Consider the following 21,126-nt stretch of genomic DNA (forward strand, 5'->3'; position numbering starts at 1 on the left):
TAATGTTAGGGGAAGAAGAGATATGCAGGAGCTCTTCCATCTGTTTTTTGAAATTGTAGCTCTAACAATGCAGATTTCGACACTCTTTGGTAATGTTAGTGGCAGAAGAGTTTCAAGGGAGTTTTTTTTAATTTGTAGGCTTAAAGTGCATTTAAGACTCTTTGGTTACATTTGGAGAAGAAAAGGTTTGAGGGTGCTCCCCCAGCTATTTTTTGAATTGAAACTTGAAAAGCACAATTGCAGACTATATCTGGTTCTTTTTAGAAGAGAGGGGATCAAGAATTCTCCCTGAAATTTTTAGCTGTAACAACAGTTTTAAACAGTCTAGCGTGATGTAAGGGAAATAGAGATTTGGGTGGCCCAGCCCAGAAATTTTTCAAAAGTGAAGTCTTAAAAGCATTACTGAAGACTGTCTTTGGTTCCATTAAGGACACCAGCGAGTTTTCGAATTTGCTTCAAATTCGTGTTTCAATGATGTTTAGAGGAACAATTAACTTTCCAAAATTCAAGCCATTAAGACAAAATTTAAGAAAATCTATACTAATATTATAAAGAGAGAAGGCGGATTTTTGTGTGTTATATGTTTTAGGTAATCTTCGGAACCACTGCACCTATTTGAAAAATTCCTTCATTATATGAAAGGTGCTTTCTTACTGAGTAACATAGGCTATAATTCAAAAAAAAAAATCTGATTATTGGTTCTTTTTTTATTCCAATTTAGGCCCAAATTTCACCGGAATGCGGGAGTGAATAATTACTTCACATCCCACATTCGGGTGATATTATATTATCATATCATATATCATCTAATAATAATAATATCATATATCATGATATTATATCATCATATACTATCATTCGAGTGAATATTATATATAGTTGAAAAGGAGAGAATTTTCCACGATCTAAACGATTTGTTTCACTGCTCTAACTTAATTATGACGGGAGTAATTTGCGCTTTTAGCTCGAACTTTTTTAGGCTTAGCTGAAATTTAGGCACTTTCTTCATTAAATCTATTAATAAAAAGCGAAGGAATTGTCCCACAGTTTTCTGTTTCACACCATTGAAAAACGCAACATTTTTTACTCCAGATCTCTCTCGACCTATGGTCAAAAAACTACCTTCAGAGGAAAAAGTTAAAGCGTTTTTAAATCAAGTATGAAAAATCATTTTGATTCAGGTTGTCAACCATTTTATTTTCACGGTTATGTGTTTTGAATCCATTGTTTCTTTCCTTATTTTGCATTTAATTTCTTAAGCTTATTTTATTTATGTTTCCATGGTTACGCTTTTAAAATCCATCTTTCACATTTTAATTTCTTAAAAATATTTTAATATCCGTCATCATTGTTTAGAAGGGTAATTTTGCGTGTGTTTTTTTTCTTTTATTTTAGCCTTTTTGTTGAATATATGTCACTTGACACAATTTTTATTCTCAAGGTAGACCAGGCAATGCAGCTCTTAATATATAAAGATTTGAAAGCTACTGTTAATGTGATTTTATACCTTTTTGTTTGGCGAAACATTTATTACTAGGGGGCTATCGCCCCCTGCTCGCTATCGCTCGCCAACCCCCGGAACTGCTTACGCAGTTCCCTGTGGATCGCTTCGCGATCCATGCTCGCTTCGCTCGCTCGCTGTATGCCAATACATTAGCCTAGCTAAAATTTTCCGTAAAAATTAAAGTTGGTAATTGCATTTAGGTCACCATCCATTTAACCAATATGAAAATTACGTTCATAATGTTAATTTGTCTGCTTTAGCCAGATTTTCGACAGTTTAACTTTGCTGTATGTAAGATGACTGCCTTGGCAATGTGCACAACTTTACCATTATAGATACAAAAGTGTCTGTCATTGCTTTGGAGAGATTGCACTTCTACCTGTTGGTCCGCGGAAGGTATTTTATTTCCCTTCTACCACCCATTGGAAAACCAATGAAGGCATTCCCCTATCCGCCACCTGGGGACGCGCCCTCTAGGGGTTACAGGCTCCCCCGAGGGATGTATTTACATTATTTACACTCTTATATATATTTACAAATTTACACTCTTATATATTCTAATCTGAGAAAAGTTCCTCATATACACAATTAAAAATGTCCCGTTTGGGAGCCACAACTGACACTGCTTCAAAAGATCTTGTTCTTGATAATGCCACATAGAGCTGGCCATGACTAAAAACAGGCTCAGAGAGCACCAAACATATTTTCTCAAACGTTTGTCCTTCTTGTTGTTATTCTGAATCCTTGCCACGTCACGAACAAAAAATGGTTTAACTAAAAACGCGAAAACTCGCCAAGGCTACTTTGCTTGCACAATACTAAAACTACTATAACCCTAAACAAATTTGGCGAAACCTTTCAGCTGAGAATAAAAGGAATAAAGTAAATTCTTTCTCGGTTATTCATTTTGAACTGAACTGTCGTACTGAAGCAGAGAATAGACGACGCTCAAAGCGCCTACGCGTTCAAAACAACATTGCCGATGAACATGATTGTGGAGCAATGTGTGAAGAATGCGAATTTTGTGGTGCTCTTTATTGGCAGAAAGAGCGTAATACTGCAAATAAATATACTAAATGTTGCCATGACGGAAAGGTGCGGTTACCGGCATTGTGTGACGCACCTGATCTGTTGAAGGAACTGCTGACTGAAAATTCCCCAGCCGCTAAAAATTATCGGCAGCGAATCAGAGAATACAACTCTGGAAATGGCTCGTCTTAAATTGGATTCAAGAACGGTTTCCTGCCTTCTTTGAGCTTTTCTTTGCTGATTAAGGTTGAAATGGGCCACAGCCCGACTCAAACTCATCTCAAAAAAAAAAAAAGTTCGTTGAGTATTCTGTGATTCAAGATTTCAAAACAACGTAGAAGTTTGTTTACATGATTTATCGGCGAAGTGTTGCCAACAGAGGTTTAGAAATTCACCCCTTCATTTGCCGGCACGTAAGAGAATTATATATATAGATTGCCAAAGAAAAAACATCCGCTTCACTCGCAAAAGGGCTGGGTTCTGGTAGCATGGTTACTCGGCGCATTAGGCGCTGAGCAGGTTCAGTTTAGGATTATTGTTTTAAAGCAACCGTAAATGTAATTCATTGTTTTGGCAATTTGTTTTGAAAGAAAAGAAAGTTTTGATTTGTTTTTATCCGAGTGAAGTGTACAACATTTTTTTCTGACGATTTTTTATATACCACGGGTTGTTGTTTTTTTGTTAGACGGATGGATTATGATAGCATGGTTGCTGAGCAAGTTTGGCGATAAACAAAAGAGTTGCGGAATTATTTTTACATTTGAAAGATATTATTTGATGTCTTTTTTTGTTTATTTGGCGAAGTATTTTAAGTTGCGGTAAAAACCGCTTCATTTGCTAAATAGAGTTTTAAAGCAACTGTAAATCTAATTTACTAATTTACAAATACAAAAGTGACGACCAGCAACAGGCTCTGGGCCCAGCTAGACTGGTCCTAGTCAAGTAACAATCCCCAGTGAAGATCAATGGCCCTCTTAAAACTATCTACTCCCTTGCTCATTACCACCTCTTCCGGTAAGCTGTTCCACTGCCCTGCTATAATAATAATTTTTCCTAATATCCGTGCTAGCCTGAGATTTAAATAGCTTAAAACAATGTCCCCTTGTCCTGTTTTCAGTGCTAAACTTCAGCCCCGTAACATCTTTCATTTTAATAAATTTAAACAACTGAATCATGTCCCCTCGGTCTCTTCTTTGCTCAAGACTGTACATTTTAAGCCTTCTAAGCCTGGAATCATAGTCTAAATGAGAAAGTCAATTTATTAGCCTTGTACAGTGGCGGATACACCCGGTGGGCAACCGAGCATTTGCCCGGTGGGCCAGTCATGTTTCGGGCCGATCAGTTGCCCTGTCTACCAACAGTAAAATGTAAATACCACTACGTAAATTCTCTACCTTCAATCCCTCTTTACGCATGGGTTCAAGCCCGCGGATGGAGGGTGAAAGGCCGTCGCTAAGGGGCCATGGGGGTGCAGTACCCGCCCAGTTTTTTAGAAATGGGGCCGCCAATTTTATTTTAGTAATGCAATAAAAAACAGAAAAACAAAAGCAGTATTTAAAAGTTAAAATATTTTTTTCCATTTTTCAATTTCATCTATGAATTGCAATTCTCATTTACCTTACTTATGAATGGCAATTCAAAATTACTATGAATTGCAGTTCATAACAATTACGATAAAAGTGACAAAAAGTATTTTTTTAATAAGGCTTTAACAGAAAATGCAATCTTAAAACACGATTTGGAGCATCCAAAATTCTGTATTATAAAGATTATTTAAGTAAAGACCTCCTAAAATGTCCGTTTCTAACATTTTTTTTTTTTTGCGAAAAATAAAATATTTAGTTTTTCTCACGCAATATCCCTCGAAGGGTTCAAACCCACGGTTGAAGACCCTTCAGTTTAAAAATGATTACGTAAAAAAATGTGATTATCAGTGGCCGCCGACACACCGACCTTTTCTACCATTTACCTTTCCTAATTTTTTTAAAATGAAAAATATCATCCTGAAAATCAGAGATAGAAAAGTACACAGGCCCCAGAAATACGGTTTAACTAGGAGAAAAATTAAAGCATAGCGAGAGAGATTGAAATTAATAGTCACACTAGTATGTTTGAATGTAAAAATCATGTATGAATCGAAAATTGAAACAAAACTTTATCAAGAGGTGAAAAAGGAATGATATTTAAAATAAAATAGAGTAAAAAAGAAAAGAAAAGACCTAAGATCCTTAAGGTTATTTAAGGTCACCAAAGCACCAGATCAGTTCAAGAAAAGTTTTTTTACCTGGGGCCGCAGGTAGCTTGCATTTCAAGCAAATAAAAGTACTGGGCTGTAAATTGAAAATTTTATTATGGAAAATCTAAATGTAAATGGTTTTTAAGGAGAACACTGTTGGAGGGTGTTTCAATATTTTGTATCAATGAAAAAATAAAAAAAAATTGGGACGTAGCCAAAACGGGGGTAGAGAGGGATCCAAAACAGCTTATATCTTCCTTTTTAGTCACCAAAGCTTGCCTGAAGTGCGTATTTAAAACTTAGGAATTTAAGGAATTCAGCTTCGAAAAACTTCGAGGAGAGTATTTCCGCCACAATCGACCTAGAAACGCTCCCACCCCATCATTAAAGAGCGTCAGAAATCAGTGTCGAAAAAATTTCGGAGGCCCCTTAAGCATCTCCTTCCCATAATATCATCGAAGATTGTCTAAAATTACCTTTTTTGGGCTTCAATCACAAAAAGAAAAAGGAGGAAAACCCCCGAATCCCCACTTTTCCCATAACATCATGACAGAAGATTTTTTGACCTATTGCCAAAAATTAAATTTAAACCTCAAATTTAAATCTAAACACCATACACCAAGCAATTTTTGCAACTGGCCATAGTCCTTTCTCTATCGATCTACTTCGGTTCTCACTTTCAGATTCTGTATCATGTAAAAGTACATGTCATGGTGTCATGGACTCACAGGTACCCCAGACCTTTATATCTTTCATTATCCACTAACCTCATCTTTCAGCATTAAATATTAACCCTCTAATTTCCCTTTCCGAAGTTTCGATTGTTTACCGGGTAAAAGCCCTCGATCCTCTCTTCTTAGAAACACTATGAAAAAACGTTTATAACTCCGTTTTGGAATATACAGCATCGAAAAATTTCAAAGTAAGTCCCCCCCCTCTCTCCCCCTTCGTCACCATCAGTAAAGCACGTCAGAAATCTCGTTTTTATTAATGCTTCAATTTCGAAAAAATTCCAAGTAGAGCCTCGCCATAACTCCTCTTCTTAAAATAACCGAAGGTCGGTAAAAGTTTCGTTTTTGGAACTTAACTTTTGAATAACAGTCCATGTCCTAGATTTTATCAAGAAAAAAAAATGCTTACAATTGCCTTATTAAGGTTTCAATTTCAAAAAAATTCTTGGTGGATGTTGCTCAAATCTCTCCTTTCCCTAGCATCACCCAAAATCTTTTAAAACTGCGTTTTCAGAGCTAATATTTTGAAATTTTCCCGAACCTCAGCTTCCTAACATAATTGAAGTTAATATATAAATGCAAGTTAGGAGTTTCACTTCAAAAAAATTGCCGGAAGAGGACCCGCGAACCTCCGCTCCCCCTAACATCACCAAAGATTATCTAAAATTGCGTTTTCAGGACTACAATTTGAAAAAATTTGAGCGGAGAGACCCCAGGACCCCATATTTCTGACTTAATGTTAAACTTACAATTAGGTTTCTAATGCTAATATTTAATAACTCCCATATGCAGGAAAATCAATCTATTCCCTATCTCTCTCTGTATTGATACATGTGTTTGAAAAAATTAAGGGTCGCCTCCCTAATAACCTCCCTATTCTAACTGAAGTAATGTTAGAAGATATCATTACGGAAATAATCAATACAGCACCAGGCACTTAAAAATATTTAAATAGATTATTACAATCACCTTTTTTTTTTACAAACAAAGATTTAACTTATCGTGTATCAATTGTTCACCATTCATTGAAACACAGAAAAGAATCTCATTTGTTAAATTTTGTTTAACAGAAAGTATTTAATTTTTTTTTTTTTTTTTTAAATAATTTCCTCATATTTAAGTGTGGTCCATTATTATCCCCATCATTTTTGTAAAAATTAGTATCTATAGAAGCTATGGGGCCAGGGCTCTTTATGCCAGGGTCGATTTTTTTAACCAATCCGCCACTGGCCTTGTAGCCCACCTTTGAACCCTTTCCGATACATTAATTTCTTTCTTAAGATAAAGAGACCAAAACTGAACAGCATACTCCAAATGAGGTCTTACCAAACTTCTATATAAGGGCAGAAGAACCAAGCGCGGATCCAATGGGGGGGTCATGGGGGTCATGACCCCCCCCCCCTAGCCAGACCAAACATTACACAACAGGGCCTTTTTAATCTTCCTGCTACTGAATTTTTCGAAGGAAAAATTGATGACCACCCAGTTTGTGAACAAATTTAAATTATATCCAAGCACAAAATAATGGGGGGGGGGCAAGTGTGGGTCAAGGGGGATGTCATGGGGTCATGACCCCCCCCCCCCCCCAGCTAGACCAAACACAGCTTAACAAAGCCTTTTTAATCTTCCAGTTACAGATTTTTTCGAAAGAGAAATTGAGGATCACCCACTTTATGAACAAATTTAAATTATATCCAAGTGCAAAATTAAGGGGGGGGGGAGTCATGGGGATCATGAGTCTACTTCCCTTAACCAAACCAATCATTACTCACCAGATCCTTTTTATTCTTCCAGTTACAGATTTTTTCGAAGGTGAAATTGAGGATCACCCAGTTTGTATAAAAAATTTAATTATATCCAAGCGCAAAATTTACGGAGGGGAAAAGCGTGGGTCCAAGAGGGGGGTGGGATCATGAGAGTCATGACCCCACCCCCCTTAACCAAACCAAACATTACCCACCAGATCCTTTTTAATCTTCAAGTTAGAGGTTTTTTTCGAAAGAGAAATTGAGGATCACCCAGTTTGTGTACAAATTTAAATTATATCCAAGCGCGAAAATAGGGGGTGGGGGAAGCGTTTTTGTATCTAAATTAGAAAGATTTTAGTGCTGAGAGCTCTAGCTTTAAGCAGTTTGAGCAGCATATTGCAGTTATATATAGACTGCAATCCATATCTCAACACAAAATACCTGGTACCTCTAAGAAACGAGACAATGTAGAGGCTTTGCTTTAAAAAATAAATAAATAAAGAGGGGGGTGGGGCAAGGGTTAAAGTAATTTTCGTTGGATATTTATAAGCGAATTCTGGCAAATAGGTTTTTCTTTAAAAACCTGGAATTACGTCTTGGATTTTTTTTTTACATTATTTTTTTTTTTTAAGAGGAATATCTTGTTTGAACAGATCATTGCTAAACCTCTATTGCGGTTACATCTATATTTGCACATAAACAAATAATATTCGCAAAAGAGTTGTTTTTCGGAAAATAAATTTCTTTAAGTGTGCGTAAAACAGTGAAACCTCGCTTAACGTACACCCCTCATTTCGGTCAGTTTTTTTTTTTTTTTTTTTTTATTTCCTCCATTTTCTAGGATTAAAACATTAAATTTCCCTTTATTAAAGTGGAGACTCTCAAACTCGGTCACGGATACAACTTTTCTTGTAAAAAGGATTTTTACTCTCATTAAAACGGACACTCTTGGACAATTTTGGCGAAATGTGGTTAGTTTCTGTTTGAAAGAAAAAAGATAAGAGAATCTAAAAATCTTAGATTACGGTTCGCTTCCACCACATTGTAAACTACAGGTTTTAACACAAAAGAGTGAAACCAAGCAATACAAGCTCCTGAGAACAAACAGGTCGGATTCCAAGAAATACAGCTGTTGTTAGTGACAGAGCATTTCTTAACATAGGTACTACGCGACACCAATGTCGCGTAGTGAAAAAATTCTGTCGCCTAGAAGATGCAAAATCAAACTACTGGGCGACATTGGAAAATTCAACAATGGTTCCACTCCTCATTTTTGTTAAAAGGATTTCAAACCTTTCTTTTTTGTTTTCCTCTTGAGCAACAGACATCGGGCATTTTCCAGCGTTCAACCAAAAGCAGTTTTTCTCTTTTTTCCTACTCGTTTAAAATCGCCCGACTGGGTACGAAAACATGTCATCCCCTGCGGGTTAAGGAGTGCTAATCGTTGTCGCCATCCAGTCATCATTCTACCCAGGATTCTACCTCGGGCAGACTCAGTGGTGTAAATTCCAGACTAATCAGTGATTCACTCGGGGTGTGATGATTTTTAGCGGGAACTTGAGGGCTTATAAACAAAATGGGCAGTTTAGAGTAAGAGTTTAAGAACGAAAGGCGTTTCCGTTGACAGAATTTTTTTTTCTCGCCACCACTCAGCATGAAACGTTGTTCTTTCCTTCATCAAAAAGGTAAGGGAAATAAATGATTAGGCTTTGATTTTAATTTGTTATTTAATTCAAATACATACGCTTTTTGTTTTAATATATGTCTGGATAAATAAGGAGAAGAATGTCTTGATATGGTTTAGAGCGGGGATTTTCAACCTTTTTTACTCATGGGCCACATTGCAAATTTTTGGAGATGAGGCGGGCCAACAATACTTTTAGTTCATATGGTTTAGTTCGCACTCCCCCTCCCCCTTCCTCAACCTGCCACATTCATCCATAATTCTTTTTAGAATAAACGCTCAGTAGCATGGGGTAGGGACGGATACAGAAAAATCTTTTGAAGGGGGCCCGGTAAATTGAATGCCACCCCCCCCCCCCCACACACATTCATTCGATGTTTCATAACAAAGTTTTCATGAATTTATTTTAAAATGTTGTATTTATTTATTTGTTTATTTTTTAAATATTCCTTCTGGTCAATATGAATCTACTTCTATAAATTCATGAATATTATTTACTAACTAGAAAATCACCCGTCAAGGTATGACGGGTGAAAATTGCTTCTACATTGAACGAAGTCGGTGCCTGTTTGGTGATCTTTTGATACTTAAAATTGTAACCCTAACTCCAGTGGATTAACCCAAAACTCCAGTAGGTAGGGTACATTGTTGACCATTTTTACTTCCTTTTACAAAAAAGGAAGTATTGTATTCGCGAAAAAATTTTCACTCAAAAATCGCCCTTAATTTCCATTTTGCTCACCCCCAAATGAATGTTGAGTTTTTTTTTCGATTCGACCACATGCGGAAAAGTGCCTAAGAATGTATAGACACGCGAAATATCCATTTTGACCATCACCGAGGTAATTACAACGACTTTTCTCGTGACGTCTGTATGTATGTGCGTATGTGTGTATGTGCGTATGTGCGTATGTATCTCGCATAACTCAAAAATGGTATGTCCTAGAAAGTTGAAATTTGGTACATAGACTCGTAGTGGGGTCTAGTTGTGCACCTCCTATTTTGGTTGCATTCGGGTGTTTCTAAAGGGGTCTTTTGCACCTTTTTGGGGGGAAATCATTGTTAATTTCGATGCAAACTCAAGTGGTGTTATAATTTGGCGGTCACTTGGCGATATATCGCCAGTCTTTTGGTTGCCAAGTTTTGTCGCCAACTTGGCGAAAAATTTGGCGATTTTTTTTTTTTTTTTTAAATCTGCTTTCAATGTGGCCATTGCTAGTGATATTTAAAGAGTTAGAGAGAGAATCCCATTAAAATTGCAATAATAGGGAAATAGCATTAAATTGGTGTAAAAGGAAGTCATGTGATGCACACATCAGCTCGTTTCTTTTCTTTATTCCCCTGAAATGACAGTCTTAACAGTAAAACTGTTAAGTTGCCGGATCGAGTTCAGCCTTGTCACAATAAAGTCTTTCCCTGAATGTTAAACATTACCAAAACATATTATCAAATTATCATGCCGTGGCGCAAGTTTCATTGTTGAAACACGCGGGTTTCTCGATCATTTGCTATTATATATATGAGGATATGATCCCTCCGAAACTGAAAGCTGGATCCGACCATGTATTTATTTGACTTCTATAAAGTGGTAAATGCTAGCCAAACGTTCGCTTGTATCACGACTCGACATATTTAAAAAATACTAATTGTTCTTATTTGTAACAAGCACATCTGTTTCGTTTCAAATGTTCATATTTGATGCGTCTGTTTTTGGTTATGCAGAAATAAATCACCAGGGTCATTTTCCAAACTTTTGCCTAAACAACATTTGAAAAATTTCCAACATAAATATCATCAACTGTTTTATTTCTTTCGGGAAAAATTTCTTGTAATAGTTTATTCTTAAGGGTACAATCATATTTGAAGCAGTGAGAAGGAAAGGGATGCAAGTGGCAAAATTAAAAATTTGGAGATAACCAGTGCAAATGGTAGGTGAACCCCTTCTGTGTCTTCTGGCAAGAGATGGTACTAGTAGAGTACCGTGGTAGGTGTATAGCATGATTTAGAAAAAAAATCCAATGAAAGCCTACCTAGGACGTAATCTTTATACGCGCTTTACTCGAAACTTGAAAATGTCCACGTGCATCCCTTTTGCTTCTCACTGCCTCATTTGAGCTTAGTATTTCATGCAACTAGAGATATTTTACTTTAGAAGTAAATTTTTCACCTTCAATGTCATGAGTGTTAATGGACAACATGACAGTATTTCTACGAAGTATTTAAGTGTTTATTTTTTACAAAAATCATACATTTTATGAATAAATTTGTCCCTTGAATCGCATTAAAAAAATAATATTTTTTAAATAAAAATGCACAATATTCATCATCATGAGTGTTACCAAGTATCATATTTTCACTGCCTGTCAAAATTATAAATGAAAAGAAAAAAATATTTTAAAATAATATTGTTAGGAAGATAACATTGCTTTTAAGTAATCTACAAATTTTAATAAAGTTATTATGCATTTCTTTTGTTTTTTTGAATTGAATTTTAGAACTTGTTTACTAGGTAACACTCACGATACATATGGTTAGACTTTGTTAAGATATGCCGTTTCCGTTAATAATTGTGGTTTCTCCAAGAAACTGCCATATGGTTTCTTTCATTTTAACTACACATTAAAAAAAAAAAAATAAATAAATAAATAAATAAATATATATATATATATATATATATATATATATGTATATATTATTGATTCCATCAAAGAAAAATTAGTGAACGAATCGCGATAATACGTTCCTTTGAGTTCGAAACCAGTGAGTTAAATGTATTCTGCCACTCTGGGCATCTGATTCCAACATTACTTCTTTAGCAAACAAAACTGCTTTTGTTCGAAATATGCAGTGTGTTTTGTGTTCTCTTTTTAATTATCTATATTCCTAACCTTACCAAAGATAGTCTAGAATGCGATTTTATTTTTACAAATTAGAAAACTTTCCTGAGATGGGAAATTTTCTGGTATGGGAGGCCTTTCAATCTCTCCTCCTCTTAAATCACCATAGATCATTTAAAACAGCATTTTCAGAGTTACAATTTCAAACAATTTCTGAGGGAGCTCTCCAAACCTCTTCTCCCCTACCATTACCAAAGATAATTATAATGCATTTTTAAGGCAGCAAGTTAGAAAAAAAATTTTCCTAGTATGGGGCTTCGAGTCTTTCCTTCACGTAACATCATGAAAATATGGTATTAATCTGCGTTCCGAACCTCACTCTTCTTTACATAATTGGAGATAATATTTGCGTTTTTAAAAGGTTTCAATTTTGAAAAATGAGCGAGAGAGGGGGGTGGGGTCCTCCGACCCCTTAATATTACGAAAGACAGTTAAAATGTATTTCTAAGATTACAAATGAGAAAAATTTCCTGGGAAGGGCCTTGAAATCTCCCCATAGACAGGGGAGCGCCACCAAGCCACTTCTCCCCTAACATTACCAGAGATCGTCTAAAATGAGTTTTTAAGACTACAAATTTGAAATTTTTCTTATTTCGGAGTTAATATTATAAAGCAACATATTCTCTTTTCCCGGTAATCTAATAAGCGAGCTCGACTACTTACAATCAGGATCTTTTTGTCAATATTTAGATCTATTGAAGGTTTACTCATAAACCAGAAGCTGAACCTATTCTCTTTGTATGTATTTAAGATGCGCTTGAAATAATTAAAGGGCCGCTAGTTCCATACGTTCCCTACGTTTTTGATCTCACGAAGGATATAAAAAGATATTATAGCAACAGTTAGACATTTAATTATTTTCAACTTATGTCGCCTAGTGAAAATTCCTTAAAAAATGCTCTGGTTAGTGAGTGAGGCTATTAAGTTAACAAGTCACATGGTAAACGGCCGAATTTTTTGATCTCATCCCCTGAGTAACAAAACTGTCACTATGTGGTCTACAGAGTTTACAATAGAGGGGTTGAATAGGTGATTCTATTTCCTTTTAAGTTTTATTAAAGCTGCCGCACTTTGTCAGTTTCCGATGGATGGGACTGATGGTAGAGGAATGATGTGTAGGTACTTAATCTGAGCAATTGACAGTCTCTTTTAAAGGAAAAAGAATGCTAAAGCATAAACCCATGAATAGAAAGAATTGGAGATTGTGATCTGGCGGAGGGAGTAAAAGAGGCATTTCCTTGGAAGGATTTCAAAAGCTTTCAGTTAGGAGTAAATCAACGCATTTGCAGAAAAAGACGTCTAGTTGTTTATTCGTAATGTGCTCATGGGTCATGGGATAGTAACTTTTCTTTTGCACCCAAGTTCTCAGTATGAAAAATGTTTCAAATGCTCGAGAGACTTTTAAGTGTTTCTTTGAAAAGCAAGAAAAACACTATTTATGATCTATAACTGAAATGGAAAATTATGTTTTGAAAAAATCACATGTGCTAAAAAGGAAAGCAACTGTCTCTGATTTTATCTTCAGAAAATAAATGATTTGTAAGTACTGTAATACAATTTTTCCAATATTTTCTACTTAGAAATATTTTGTCATAATATTTTGCACAAATAATTTTAAAAAAAAAATCCCAGGATAAAAAGTAATTTGGGCATTTTATTAGAATCTTTAAGAAAGTGCCAATTGTATTGGAACAAGGAAACATGCATGATGCATGTGTATATTTAAAAAAAATCTATCTCTTATAATGACCACTCATTATAAAGACCTTTTTCTCTCGCACAGAGAAGGTCGTTATATCGAGCGTCGACTGTAGTATTTAATAATGTGTTTCACTTATTCCCTGTATTGCAACCCTGATTTCCTTTTGTTCCAGTTAGTCTGGATATATGAGGCTGTACTGTACATTATTTATAAAGAAATCGAATGATGATGATGAAATTGATCCTTAGCATTTCAAAAACAAAAGAATTTATTGGAGTGCATTTAATATTTTAGAAAATAGACCCTTAAATTTATTCAAATGTGCTAATTAACAAACATGCACCACCTCTGGGTTCTTCTGGTTGGTTTAAATTTTTGCGCTATTAATATTTTTAATGCAACTGTGAATTGGTACTTCACCATTTGCAGACTTTATGTCCCCAAAAGGAGCTGGTAAATCTTTTCTTTCATTTTTGATACTATCTTTGGTGGGTAGTCATTCTCACTTGAGGTTTTTGCTGCCAGTTTTCCACCAGATGATAGGAACTAAATTTTTTTTCGAGAGTATTTAAGGTAAATGAATATTCAAGGGCATGGATAGTGACTATTTCCTGCATTTTAAAATTCCACTGATTGGAGCCAAGTTAAGCCCGCGATCTTTAATGTATGAGGTCAAGTCCTAACCATTCTGTAAGCTAAATAATACTTCTAAGTGTTATAAATTTCATTAAGAATGGGATAACAATAAACAAGTGGCACAAGGGCGTATATGAGGGATGGGCTAAGAGAGCCCGGGCCCCCTCCAAAATCTAGGAAAAAACGAGCTGATGTGTGCATCACATGACTTCCTTTTACTCCAATTTAATGTCATTTTCTCATTATTGGTAGTTTTAATATGATTCAATAGTCTACTCTCTAAATATCACCAGCAGTGGCCAAATTGAATTCAGATTAAAAAAAATAAAAAAATAAAAAAAATCATCAAATTTGTCGCCAAGTTGATGACAAAACTGGGCGACCGAAAGACTGGCGATATATCGCCAAGTGTCCCCCAAATTATAACACCATCGAAATTAACAATGATTTCCCATAAAAAAGGGGCAAAAGACCCCTTTTGGAGCATCCGAATGCAACCAAAAAGGAAGGTGGTCTACTAGAGCCCACTAGGAGTCTACGTACCAAATTTCAACTTTCTAGGACATTACGTTCTTGAGTTATACAACATACATACGTACATACACATGTCACATGAAAACTCGTTGTAATTAACTCGGGGATCGTCAAAATGGATATTTCGGGTTTCTGTACGTCCCTAGGCATATATCCACGTGTGGTCGGGTCGAAAAAAGAAAAAACTCAACATTCATTTGGGGTGAGCAAAACGGAAATTAAGGCCGATTTTTGGGTGAAAATCTTTTTTTGAATACAATACTTCCTTTTTTGTAAAAGGAAGTAATTAAATAAAGGCAGTTATTATTTGGTTTTAGTTTGTTGACAACTAATTTCCGAACTTTTAGCTACAAATAAATAAATAAAAGAATAAATAAATAATGATAGGAATAATATAATATGTTATATCGAATTTCCGAACTGGGTGCCGCAGGAATAGGAGAGGGGTGCCGCGAAATGTAAATAAAACTTTGTTATAATAATATGTATATAAAACTAGACTAGGATACCGCGAGAAAATTCTAATTCTACAAACTGTGCCCCACCTCAGGGGCGGATCCAGAAATGTTTGTAAGGGGGGGGGGGTCAAGTTTCAATGGGTAGAATTCCATCGTAAAAAAAGTATTAGTTAAGCGGGTGTGCTTAACTGATCCATCAAATCATCCCTCCAACTGTGATGGAGCTCCCCTCATATGCTACGGAGCACCTCCCACCCCAAATGAGACAAAACTCCTTTCAAAATGCCACCACCTCCTCCTAAAACTTCCACTAGCGTAACCTGCACCAGGGATCACATTCTCTCAAATTTTCGTTAAAATTTTTCTTTAGGCAGACAAGTTGGTCACGTTGAAAAAGCACGCGCACACACACATATACATGGTTTGAGATGAAATAGTGCTCTGAAAAACGCTAAGCTCATTAGAGGCGATTATTCTTTGGAAAAGGAACAAAAAACTCAAAATAGCAGTAGGACAGTAAACGAATCTAGTCAATCCTTTGAATTATGACGCGCTGAGAAGAAATACCTTGCTTTGCAGAACCAAGTTTAAAAAAAATGGTTAAAATTGATTTTATGTACTATTTTTTCGAATTTAAAAAACTTAATTTTAAAAATTATCCCAATAAAATTCTTGTCACAGGGGGATCAGATGACCCTTTGACCCTCCCCTGAATCCGCCCCTGCCCCACCTCCCACCTTTTTTTCAGTCAATCTGAAAAGAAGGGTCTTCAACATGTTTCTCTCCTTAACTCTCGTCCCTACGTATTTAATTTAAAATACTTTTTAGTTGTTCGGTTGGAGCAATATTGGAAAATTGATGTCCTAAAAACGCATTTTTTTAGGCGTTTTTCAGACATCAATTTCAAAAAAATTTCTGGAGGAGAGGCTTAGGTTACTACCAAAAATTTAGGTCAAATAAAATTAGGTCCAAAAAATAGTTTGAAATTGTGCCTTCAAGATTTCAATTTTGAAAACTTTCGGAAGGAGATTCTTAACCGCTGTTTACTTCTAAACGTCTCCGTTCTCCAAAAGTTACCTGAAATTGCGTTTTACCTTTCAGGGAAGGATTCTCGAACGCTTTCTTTCCAAAGATTGCCTAAAATTGGGAAAAAAAAAATGAATTGCTTTTGAAAAGAACCTTACAATAAAATATTTCAAAAGTTGCTGACTTAATCAGGCAATTACGCTCAACACCTTCTATTTATTTTATCCCCCCAGCCTCGTTTTTTTTTCCTTTATCCTAGTCTGTCTAAAACTAAAAAAGTCTTTACAATGCTACAAGCTCCCTCCCCCTTCCCCCTCCCCCAAAACATAAAACAGCGCCTCAAATCTTGTTTTCAAGGCTTCAATGTCGAAAAATTTCCAGGGGACCATTATTATACGCATTGCCTTCTAATAGCATCGAAAATCGTTCAAGATTGCTTTTCTGGTGCTTCAATTTTGAAAAATGGGCGAACCCTAAGCATTACCAAATATGGTCCACAGTCGCGATCTAAAAACTTCAATTACGAAAAAATTTTGGACGAGGGCCCGATTGCTCCCGTATGAAATCTGAAAAAGAAAAAAAACTACAATTTCTAAAAATTTAAGATGGAGAGCGTTTATTACCAAGTACCACTGAATATCTCTTTAAAACTTCGTTTTTTAGGACTTTAAATTTCGAAATAGTTTTTCGGGAGAGCCCCAGAACCGCCTTGCCAGTTAGTCTGTGTTTTTAGAACTTTAATTTCGAAAAATCAGGCAGAAGGATCATCGATTTAAAAAAAAATTGATCGGGGCCAACTTCAAAAAGTCCGATTCCTTTCATTACTCCTATCTGCAACAAATACAGCCAAAAATGGCGTATTTAAGATTTCGATTTCTAAAAATTTCCGCAGAAGTTCCCCAGAACTTCTTTTCCCCGTAGCATCACCAGAGACCGTTTAAAACTGCGTCCTTAAGACTACAATTTCAAAAAATTTCCGGGGGAGAAACCCTGGACCCCTCTCCCATCAGAAGCGAGAATTTTTTAAGAGTGCCCTCTTAAAACTATCTTTTAGTTGTGCCCCAGGAGGTCGGAATGAAATCTTTCCCCACCTTGAAAAAAGGAGAAGGCCAGGGCACTGTTGTCACCCCCCCCCCCCAAAAAAAACAAAAGTTGAAACTACAAAAAAAGTGCGGGGGGGGGGGGGGCTAATCTCAGTTATACGAGCCCCCTCCAAAATAAAAACATATATACGCCACTGCAGTGGCATATGCAAAAAGATTTCGGGATATATCCCCCCATTTTGACAATGGAAAAGAAATAAAACTAGGCATATCCCCCTCCAAAAACATTTTCCCGGCTGTGCCACTGAACCCAGTTTTTCACTTGGGTTTTGTGGCGGATCTTTTCCGAGACGGGGCGAATCTTGAGACCACCTCTCCTTCATCCATCTTCCCTCAAATTTTATACCTAGTTTCAATCCCCCCCCCCCAAAAAGGAAAAAAAAACGTCTTCTCCCAAAAAGGGGGGAGGGGAGAGACACGGCGCAAAAAAAAAAAAAAAATAATAAAAAAAAAAATAAAAAAGAAAAAAAAAGAAATTAGATACAAAATAAATGAAAAGTAGAAAAAAATAAATTAAAATTAAAAAAAGGCGCAAAAAAAAAAAAAAAAAAAAAAAAAAAAAAACCTGTGACCCTCTTCCTCCAATCAACTCTAACTTGAATTCTGAAACTTTGAATTCAAATTATGTTTTTTGCAATCACGAGTTGCGACAAGACCCTACTCATTAGAGTTATTGTTTCTAGAAATGGATCCCCCCCCAGCATGTCCCTCCTCCTGGGTGGTTATGTGTGTATAGTTGTGTGTGTGCAGGCTTAAGTGTGTGCTTGTGTATGTGTGTAAAGGCGCGCACGTGTAGGCGAGGGTATATGAGCATGCGTGTGTAGGACATGGACGCCACCATCCAGCAGAAGTGGATTCCGGGGGACAGTGCTCAGGACCAGAGCGGCCGTGCCGCCGCCGTTGGGCGGTGGTGCTGGTCCAAGCTGAAAAAGGAACCACAACGTCAAGGACTGTCAAATGAGAAAAATAAGCAATCGTGATTGCTCAAAAAAAAAAAAAAAAAAGCGGACGATGACACAAAAAGGTGTCTAGTTCGAAAGCGCAAAAAAAAAAAAAAAAAAAAAAAAAAGCGCACAGATTAGAGGCAGCTTAAAAAACAAAACGAAACATGGCGCACACGCTTGAGGGCGCAAACGAAAAACGGAATGAGCTCTGTTTGAAGCAAAAGGAAAAAAAAAAAGATCGGGCAAGTGTGGCGGGGGGAAAAAACAGAAAACAAAGACGTTTATTCGCAACTCCAATTAATTAAAGGGGGCGCTGCAGCCACTGTCTAATGGCGGATGAAAAAGGTAAAACAAACGCATGCCGTAACTTATAACTTGCTTTGACGCTTAGTGAATGACAGTAATTTTCCATCGTGTTTGTGGGAAGCTTTCTTTTCTGTTCTTATGAAATTACATTACATCACTGCTGTCTGAAGCCTGTAATGTACCCCAAAGAAAACACGTGGAATGGAATGTTTTACCTTTGTATTGTTAATCACCGCAAGGAAGCGTATTCGAGCTCCGGAAAGAAAAAAAAAAAAGAGGAAAGAAAATAAAGAATTGAAAAAAGTCGTACAGGTTTGAATGAATAAAAAAAAAGGAAGGAGGTTTTTGAGAGCTGAAAAACCCAAGAAGGCGTAAAGTCGCTCAAGGCTTGGGGGCGCAAAACAAAAACAAAGGCGCTCAGGGATCAAGGGCGCATAAGTTCGAGGGCGAAAAGAGAAAGAAGGCGCTCAGGTTCAAGGGCAAAAAAAAAAAAAAAAAAAAAACAGAACTAAAGATAAAAACAAAGTTGCAGTGGCCTGAGTGCAAAAAATAAAAGGAGAGAAGGTGCTCAAAGGGTGCATCGGTCCGCGGGCCAATCCACCGCTGTGGGTACCCAATGAGAGCAGGCTTCTAGGGTATGGGGGGGGGGGGGCAATGGGTACTCGATGCCTTTTATACGAAAAAAAACCCACATTAAAATGTTCGACCCCCCCCCCCCCTGAGAGTCCAAATGACCGGCTTGGAAAAAAGCCATTCTTATTTTATTCATTGTCTCTTGAGTCTCTACCTTATGATTTCTTCCGTATGATGAGATACCTGTTTCAGTTTTTTATGTTTACATATTACACCACTTTTTGTGGGGAAATTACCCTTATTTGTGTAAACTCACTATTTTAATTTATTAGTTGATATAATTTGTAATCTGCTGGCCTTGGCTCAACAGCTCAACGTCAACGGAATGGAAGAATAATACTTGCGTTCGACGAGTTCATTCGGTAGCTACCGGTTGACCGATCAAGTGACAGCTAATGATCGCGTGCTTCAATCAACCAATCAACAGCTTAAAACGGTAACCGGTGTGGTAACCGATAGATGGTTGCGTTCGACGAGCTCGACCGAGAGCGACCGGTTAGTTAATCACGTGACAGCTAATGATCACGTGCTCCAATCAAGCAATCAACTACTTAGAATGGTAACCGCCGTGGTAACCGGTTGATCATAGAACGATTCGGTTAGTAACCAGTTACTTACCGGTAAACCGGTGAATTTTGTCGAACGCAACCGATGAGAGAACGCTGCGGTTAGTAACCGGTTACTCACCGGTTGACAGGTCAGAGTCGTCGAACGCAACCAATCTGAACAATCATAACGGAGAGCAAGACATCTCAACCGGTAGTACCTTCATTTTAACAACAAATATTAGAGAGCGCCAACAAAATTTCGATTTGTATTTCAGTGTGTGTGTGTATGTTGCTGCGTAGTCTAATTTTTTTTCGGAACTTAAACCTTCCAACTTGTCGAAGGTTATATCAATAAATAAAATGGAAAATGAAAAATACAATGTGAGAACTTACGACATATACATCGGTAAACTACCAAAGTTTGCGAATGAGGCAAGTGATATCCCACGTGTTCTTATTTAGAAACCAGGGTCGGCAAGGTTTTGGGCAGTACGGTAAAAACCCTGGTTTTTACCGTCCTGTCGAATACTAGATTTTAAGAAAAATTGTATTCTGTGAGAAAACATCAAAAACCGAATAAAATGTATCAAAGTAATGTTTTATATTGAACATTTATTCAATGAGAACAGTCAACCTATTTATGCAACTGATTTTAATCTAGTTACATAGAAGTTGAATTCTTGATTAAAATTTCAATTTGTATGCATGAGTTTATTTATTTTTTGATAATAGTAAGCGAATTTCCAAATGTTTTTGCATGTGTGCAAATGAAAGCAGAGCTGGCAAGGTTTTTACCATCCTGTTCAAAACCCTTGTGTCCTCCGAAAGTGTCCAAAACTATTTTTAAGAAACTATATTTTTTGACTATTTAATTTATTTATTCAATGTGAACATTCAAGTATAAATATATATGTAACTTATTTATGCTGCTGATTTTAATCTAGTTAAGTAAAAATTAAATTCTTCATTTAAAATTTCAATTTGTGCAGGAGGCATTTTTTTTCCCATAAACCATTTTTTTCAACATTTATGCATGTGTGCAAAAGAAAGTGTTCAAAATATAGTGCAATGATTGACTTAAAATGCAATAAATTACAATTTTTTTGTAGTTACACAATGTATTATATTAAAAATATGAACTAAAAATAGGAATAGAGCACAAGTTTTATAATACAAGTGTTTAATCATCAATTTTTTTGTTCTTTAATCTATGATTTAACAAATAATTTTTGTTAAACCAGGGGTCTGGCCAGAGGATATTTGGGTCCGTAAACGGACCCTTCACAAAAATCCGATCAACCAAAACGGACCTTTCACAAAAATCCGATCAACCAAAACGGACCTTTCACAAAATCCCGATCAAACAAAACGGACCCTTCACAAAATTCTGATAAACAAGATCGGATC

The sequence above is a fragment of the Uloborus diversus genome, chromosome 2, assembly GCF_026930045.1.
Source record: "Uloborus diversus isolate 005 chromosome 2, Udiv.v.3.1, whole genome shotgun sequence".
In the NCBI taxonomy this organism is placed as follows: Eukaryota; Metazoa; Arthropoda; class Arachnida; order Araneae; family Uloboridae; genus Uloborus; species Uloborus diversus.